The following is a 7,762-nucleotide window of genomic DNA, read 5'->3' as shown; positions in this document are numbered from 1 at the left end:
TTTAGTGGCATGGAACCTATTAATCTCTCCCTTCTTTGGAAGTTTGACTTTTTTTCTGGGATATCCTACTCTTTTGGTTCCCATTCTTTGGCCACTGTTCTGTTTCCTTTGTGGTCTACTCTTCCTTTGCTGTCATTATTTATGTAGGGTTCTCTCACGGGATTCCATCCTAAGCCAAAACAGTGGTCACTGTGCCCTCCCCCGGGGCCAATTCCAGGTTCTAAGGCACAACCAACCAAACCAAAAGTATAATTGTACTAGTAACCTTGGAATTTAGATCAAATACTTTGAATTCTATTTCTAAATTCCCTTATTAATTTTAAGAGGCACCAAATATTTCTGGTCCCTCATTCATAACCAGCATGGATTCCAGATGAAAACTTGGTCCTTGTGGTCGTGATTCATTTCTGTATGAATCATATTAACCTAATTTTCAAAGGTCTGTGTGAAGTTCCAAATGATTCCTTTCAAGATGGGAAATATAATTCATACCAAGAGTTTGACTAATGTAAACCCCAAACACACCTGTCTTCAAGATGAACCTTGCACTGAGAATCATTTTGGATGACTAAGTCTCTAAGTTCTTGCAAGTTTAATCATTTTAAGCTCAAAGTTTTTAAATTTTGTGATAGGAGACAAAAATGTATTTACATTTTAAGTTCTTTAACAAGGTAAAGTGAACATAATTTTACCTTCTCATGGAGACTCGGGGTCATCAATAAAAATATCAGTAAATGGCCCAATTTAAAATAGATTTAAGATCAAGGGTTATTTAACCCTGTGCTCAATGGACCCAGAGAGTTGATTTTGAGTTCTTGGGACTATTAATAGTTGCTGTTTCTGTCTCCCTTTTTGTTGGATCTGCTATTTCTTGCTGTTAACAGTTAGTCTACCTGTAGAAGCTTCTCCCATACTTAGTTATTTGCTTTGTCTGAGAACTCAGATGATTTGTCAGTACTACATATAAAGTTTATGTAAATGAGTCCAGATGGAGCCCTGAGAGAGTTCACATGTGAATAAACTAAAGTTGTTCCAATGCTTTTTTTTTTTTTTTAAATAGGGTACAAATAAACAAGTGGAACATCTTGAGACATCAGTCCTGGCTTCTCAGACGTTTTCTGGGTTTGTATGGCTTTTCTTACTTTCCGGTTCTTGGTTGAGTTCTGCACTGTTTAGGCTGGTGAGCAGCAGGTTTCCCACCAGGGGGGACTAGGCTTCAGGTGTCCTTCATTCTCTATATCATCACGGGCACCACCACCATATTTCTTGAGTGGAAATATAACCAGTTGCTTGGATTAGCAACTAATCAAAATATCTCAGAAAGATTAACCGGTGATAGGAGGCAGAAAGTGCCCTCATAAAAATGTCTTCATTCCTTACAAAGAATTATTAAAGGCATGAGGTCTCACCCCAGCCTGAGGAAACTTTGTTCCCTACACTTGACCCTGAATCAGCTCATTGCCAATGAAGGGACCTTGGGCTGTCAGACTCCACACTCCCGACCCTGAAGAAATGGCTCCCAAGCAGGGTTTCTTCCTCTGCCTGCTTCCCTGGCAGCACACCCTCCAGCCCCAGAAATTCTCAGAGAAAACCCCTGTCTGACATTTCAGTATCATCCTGGGAGCATTTTCAATGGGTGAGTGAAATTCCAACCATTTAATTCCTTAAACAGCAGAAATCTCAACTGTTCCCAGGAGTCTGTGCATTGGCTCAGAAAGAGCCCTGCTGCTTCCGTTATCCCCACATCCCCTGGCATGGTGCTGCAGGAGCCCGGGTTCTCCCCTGGGCTGCAGGAGGCCTCTGGAGAGGCAGTTGCTCGCGCTATAGCAAGCTCGCCTTCCCAGCCATTTCCTTCTGCACAGCTCCAACTTACCTGACCTGTTTTCTACAAGATCTACAGAGGGTGTAGAAAAGTACTGAACGGCTCTAGGTTCTGTGTTGTGTCCCAGTTATCAAGCCCAGTGTCAATGTGAAATACCACCTTTTAGCAGCTCCATACCTCAGAGGTTTGTGGTTGATTCTAATGAATTATCAGCTTATGCTTCTTGTTTTTTTTTTCCTTCAGTAAAAGAAAAGAAAGTCTTTTTCTTCCAGTAGGTTCTAGATTCTGTATTTTAAATATCATTAGGGGCTATACATTTTCTTAGTGAAATTAAGGGTTTTCCCCATTCACCCTTTCAGGATGGAACTATTATTTTCCCTTTGATTACTGGGGCGTTTCTTCCTTTCTCCATCTCTGGCTCAGTGTTCTGGGTCTTTAGGCACATAGTTGCTATTCAAGAAATTGTCATTGGCTGAATGAATGAAAGGATGGATATGGGCCCCAGAGAAATGGAGTCAGCCATACATCGACTGAACCTCTGAAACCGTGAGGCCCAAATAAACTTTTCCTCCTCTGAGTTGATGTGGTTAGGTATTTTGGTCATTATGATAAAAACCTAGCTTAGGAAAAAACATCTGACAAAGAGAGAGAGAGAAAAAGAGAGAGGAGAGAGACAAAGGTTGGATGGATGGATGGATGAATAGATGGATGGAAAAAACAGTTCTGCATTGTTGTCTTCTGGGACACCTTCCCAACATGACATAAAATCCTCACGATGCTGCAGGGCAGCTTTTCTTCAGGGACCTGCCAGTCAAAGGAACATCTCTTCAACCTATTTAGGGTTCAATAGAATTTGTAAATAAAGACTCTTATTTGCTTCTTTGTTTTGCAGAAGAGCTGGATGAAAAGAGCTGGCTACCTGGGTCCTGGGTGAAACTTCTCAGTGAATGGTTGGACCATCTGTTTCCAGCACAGTTCTGTTCGGTCAGCCCCCTTGGCATCCACTTGGTTCCAGAACAGCTGTGAACAGTTTAGGGTCTGAACAAGAGTTCAAATGGCTCCTGTGGGGCTCCGAAACAATTAAAGTTGCAGCTTGTTCTTCTTTGTTGTGATGTGTAGGCAAAACCAGACCTGATTGTAAAATGAAATTATAAAAAACCTTATGGTAAGAAACCAATGCCCGGGGAATGGGTCAGTTCCCAAGCCCCTCAGCCTTTCTCCAGAGAGCCTAGTTAATCCTGGGTCCCTACCTTTTGGTTTGTAAATAACTGCCCTAAGAGCCTGACTCCTCCCTCTTGAAATATAACAGATGCCTGTGAAAAGAGCCCTTTCTTATTTGTTTCTGTGAGCCTGTTAGAGAACCTGCACAAGGCCTTCAGCCGCACAGATTAGGAAATCTCTCAAGAGAGGAAAAAAACCCCAATGATAGGATGAGTCTAAGATGACAGAACCTATAAATGTAAGAAACTGTGATTATTAGGGCTCAGAATTTGGAGTTTTGTTTTCCTCTACCAAACCCACCCCCCACCCCCACTCCCCCTTCATAAAATAAAGTTTGGAGTCCTCCTCTGAGTGCTGCTTGCTGCTTCTCTACCAGTCTGTTTCCCATAACAATAAGGCCATTGGGTTTTGTGGGCTTTTTAAAAGCCTTGGCAGCTGCTGGCCAGGCTCTGGAGGGCATCCTACCTCAGATCCTCTGGGATGCCTTTGCCCACAGAGAACACTGCAAAGACAGCTCGAGGTGCTGAAGTCAGGGACAATTTCACAGGACCAGGCCACGCTTCCGCAACTGTAACTTCCTGGATCTCCCAGACCTTCCAGTCTTTTTTTTTTTTTTTTTTAGAGAGAGAGAATCTTTTTTTTTTTTTTTTTTGTAGATGGATACAACACAATGCCTTTATTTTTATGTGGTGCTGAGAATCGAACCCGGGTCCTGCCTGTGCTAAGCGAGTGCTCTACCGCTGAGCCACAATCCCAGCCCCACCTTCCAGACTTCCAGTCTTTCTCTCTTTTTCCTGGAGATGAGCCAGGCTGCTGGGGACAGTTTCCTTCTCTCAGTGGGACCACCTGATTAACATTTCTTCTTTTCTCTGCTTCAGTTCCATCTACAGCTTCCTAATCACAGCCTTAGCACCTCAGATCTGATCCTGCTTCTCATAGGGTAAGAGGGCTTTGAGCCAAGAGAAGACAGGCTGTGGTCAGGAGAAGTGGAAGGAGGCTCCCTAGCAGGAAAATAGGCCATGTCTGTAATGCACAGGAAAAGTGCTCTTGCAGTAGTTGGGTTAGGATACTTGCTTAGTCCTTGAGTGACTCCCACATATCATTAGCTGCTTATTAGCTGCAAGGGAGAAAGTAAAACCTAAAGCAGTAGCTAGACAATGGAGATAATGCTTGACTCCTCGACGGGATGATTAAAAGTAACCTCATTTCTGCAGGACAGGTGATATTATGTGGCTCCAGATGGGATACCCCGGATAGTATACCCCATCACCTAGGCAGCTAACCATGAGGAAACATCAAAAAGACATCCAGTAAGGAATATGCTAGTCAAACAAAAGCAGTGTGTCATGCTCACCTTGGCAGCAGATACACTAAAATTGAGATGATACAGAGAAGATTGGTATACCTCTTGCATGAAGATGACCCACAATGCAAAAATAAAAAAAAAATATAGTGGTGGCGGTGGGTACAGTGGGATCAACATCATAAAAGCTGAATTAAAGAAGGCTAAAGAGATATGACAACAAAATGCAATACCTGACCCAAGACCTGTGCTGGAGGCAGAGCAGGACTTAAAGGACATTAATAGGTCAATTAATGAAACTGACATATGGAAGGTAAGTTAGATAAAGCACTTTGCCAACTATTATGATTATCCCTCTTCTTAGGAAATACTGAATTATTTCAGTGTAAAGGGACATGAGGCATGTAACATAACATTCAGAAAAAAAAATTACATTATATAATAATACACTGTAATGTATTTGGAGGAGAGGAGGAACAGGCAAACAATAAAGCAAGTGGCATAAAGCAATGACAAGATAAGTTATCCTTGTACTTTCTTTATTTTTGTGAACTTTTTATAAGTTTTAAATGATCACAAATAAAAAGTTAAAAAATACAGTTGTAGCTATTCTGCTTTTCATATATCCTTAAAGTCTGATGCTAAGGACAAAGGCTGGCCAGGGTAAGGGCCATATGAGGCCACATCCCTTTGGCACCACTCAGCCGTATCAAGTATCCTGAGCCAGGAGTGTTTTGAACTTACCTGTGATTTTGAAGCAAATGTTGCATGACGTCAACCGCACCTGGGGACCCTGGGCCTCCCTGGGAGAAAGGCATCAACAACAGACCAAAGAGGGCTGAAGGCCGGGCGGGTGTGAGACAGGGAAGGTGATCCGTGGCTCCGTTCTGCCCAATACCAGGCCCAGGATAAGGGTTGCAGAGATGGCAAACCCCAGATGCCTCCCCAGGCCAAGTTCCATTCAGAAAACAACACCCTGGTGTGAGGACTGACTTATCCACAAAATACAGTTTATCTGACTTGAAAGCTCATTTTTTGAGCAAAAAGTCAAGATGTAGCATAGCACAGAGGTTGAGTGAGGCTCTGATCTAAATCCTGCCTCTCCCACTACCAGCTGTGGTCCCTGGGGCAAGTTCCCTGCCCCTATCTCTGCCCCTGCTTCCTTTGCTGTCGAAGAACTATGCCCAAAGGTCATGCTGAGGACTGAGGGAAGTGGTGCTTGGTGAGTATGGAGCTCAGGCTTAATAAGAGCTCAGCCCCAGCTCCTGGGAGTATAGGGATGTGTCCTTTCTTGACTCTGTGGTGCAGGTGGTTGTAAAGGCCCCTGTGAGGGGACTGTGGAGCTAGGGACAGGGCTTTTGACCAAGAAGGGTGCCTCACTAGAAGAAAGCCTGGAGACCACCTACATCTGACAGCATTTGCCCTGCAGAGCTTCCCTGGCCCATAGCCACAACCACAGTCTTTGTCCACTGTGCCGTAAGGACACAGCACATATGAAAGTGAACTTTATTTGACATGTTGGACACTTTTACCAAAAAGGCAAATCTCTGATTTGAGAAATTATCAATTCTTTCTCTTAGATCAATTCTTTTTAGCCTCCAATAAATACTTTAGAAAGTAAAAAAAAAAAAAAAAAAGCTTTGAATATTAGAAGAAACTAGACTTTGGTTGTGGTGGTGGGGGGCAAGACACCCCTTTTCTTCTGTAGAATCATCCTCCAGCCTGGCTCTATCACTGAGTTAGTCAGCTTTCCATCACTGTAACAAAACATCTAAAGAGAAAAGACTATTTTGACTCACAGTTCTGAAGCTTCCAGTCCATAATGAAGTAGCATATCACAAGATCTCACGCTTCCCTGCAAGGACCTACCTCCAGTGACCTAAGGACCTCCCACAAGGCCCCACCTCCTAAAGGTTCCACCTCCCAATGGTTCCGCCCCAGGTACCAAAGCTTTAACACAGAGGCCTTGCGGAGCACTTAACCAACCCATAGCTATCACCCGCCTTTCTGGAGCTGCACAATGGCTTCTCCACTGTAATTTCAGAGACATTTAACCTGAGCCACCTGAGGATTCTGACTTGGGCTCCACATGCTCATTGCCTGGACACTGCCTGTTGGAGCTGGTTCTGTTTCTAATATTCTCTTCCCTTTACCTTCTGCCTAAGGTCTGCTCCCAGCACCTGGGAACCAGGTTGGCCCTCCCACAGTACAGTGCACCAAGCATGCTGTCTCATCCAATTCTTTGATTTTGTAAAGAAAGTTCTCCTCACATGATGACTCCATTCATTCATGATACGAACATTTGTCAATGCCCCACTGTGGGCCAGGTGTGAGTCTAGACATCACGGTGTGGAGATGAATGAGCTACCATCCCTGCTCAATAGGATCTCAACACCCAGCAAGACAGATGACCTCAGATCATCAGGGCAGGGTGGAAGCACAGCTCAAAGACCTGGACTGTTTCTCAATACAACTTCAATGCAAGAATCCCTGAGCAGCTTAGTAGACTGCAGCATCCAGGCTCCACGCCAGACCTGCCAATCCCTGGGCATGAGGCATCTGCATTCTAACAATGATGTCAAATACCCCAAAGTAAAAAATTGACATATATGTGCATTTCTAAACAGTCAGTGGCACAGGCGCTGGGGATGTTTTCTATGGGGTTTCTAGGAGCCAACAGGACTGAAGATATTGATAAAATGACAGAGGCTTAAGCTGAGCACAGTAGCACATGCCACCAGCACTCCGGAGACTGAAGCAGAGAGATCACAAGTTTGTGGCCAGTCTGGACAATTCAGTAAGACCTTGTCTCATATATAAGGGGCTGTGGTTGTAGCTCAGTGGTAGAGCAGCCCTGGGTTCAATCCTCAGTACTGCAAACAATCAAGCAAATAATAAAAATGGCAGAGCCTATGAAAAATTCCTAAGAATTGGAAGGCCTGGGGCTTTGGGAACACAGAGAAGATGAAAAGCCTTCACTCACCTGAGGTTAACTGAGGTACAGGACAGAAGGAAGTAACAAAGGCCATTACAACTTGGAACCGAGCAGCAGATGTCTAGTGGATGACCTGGGACAAAGAGACCCAAGCTCTAGCGTCAGGACAGGAGCCTGGAAGAGGAAAGAAGTCAGGAGTTCAGTGTTTCCAATCCAGCATATCTGTACATCTTCCTGGGGAGTACTGGATGCATTTGTGACATTTATAGGAGTTGAGATGGTGAGCTGTCCACACCAAAGCTGTCAGTGTGTCACCATGGTAAGAAATGTTCCCAAAGTGTCCAGCACTGGTACTACTGCAGTCTTCATGAACGTGGAGGTCGACTGCAGCCTCATTCCTGAGGACTTTGTTGTGGGACCACCCCTGTGTGCATGTATCCCAGATGGCCCCTGGGATACAGTGAGTTGAGGCCAAGTGCTC

The 7,762-nt window shown here is 44.3% G+C and overlaps 1 non-coding gene across 1 annotated transcript; it reads left to right on the top strand.

Moving 5' to 3' along the window:
• Positions 1-4,389: 4,389 nt before the first annotated feature.
• LOC113183313 (U6 spliceosomal RNA) lies at positions 4,390-4,496 on the top strand. Its single transcript, XR_003300852.2, has one exon. It is a non-coding gene; the product is annotated as a U6 spliceosomal RNA (small nuclear RNA).
• The last annotated feature ends 3,266 nt before the right edge of the window (positions 4,497-7,762 follow it).

The sequence above is a fragment of the Urocitellus parryii genome, chromosome 1 (assembly GCF_045843805.1).
Source record: "Urocitellus parryii isolate mUroPar1 chromosome 1, mUroPar1.hap1, whole genome shotgun sequence".
Taxonomy (NCBI): domain Eukaryota; kingdom Metazoa; phylum Chordata; class Mammalia; order Rodentia; family Sciuridae; genus Urocitellus; species Urocitellus parryii.
This window is presented reverse-complemented; position numbering and strand designations above follow the sequence as displayed.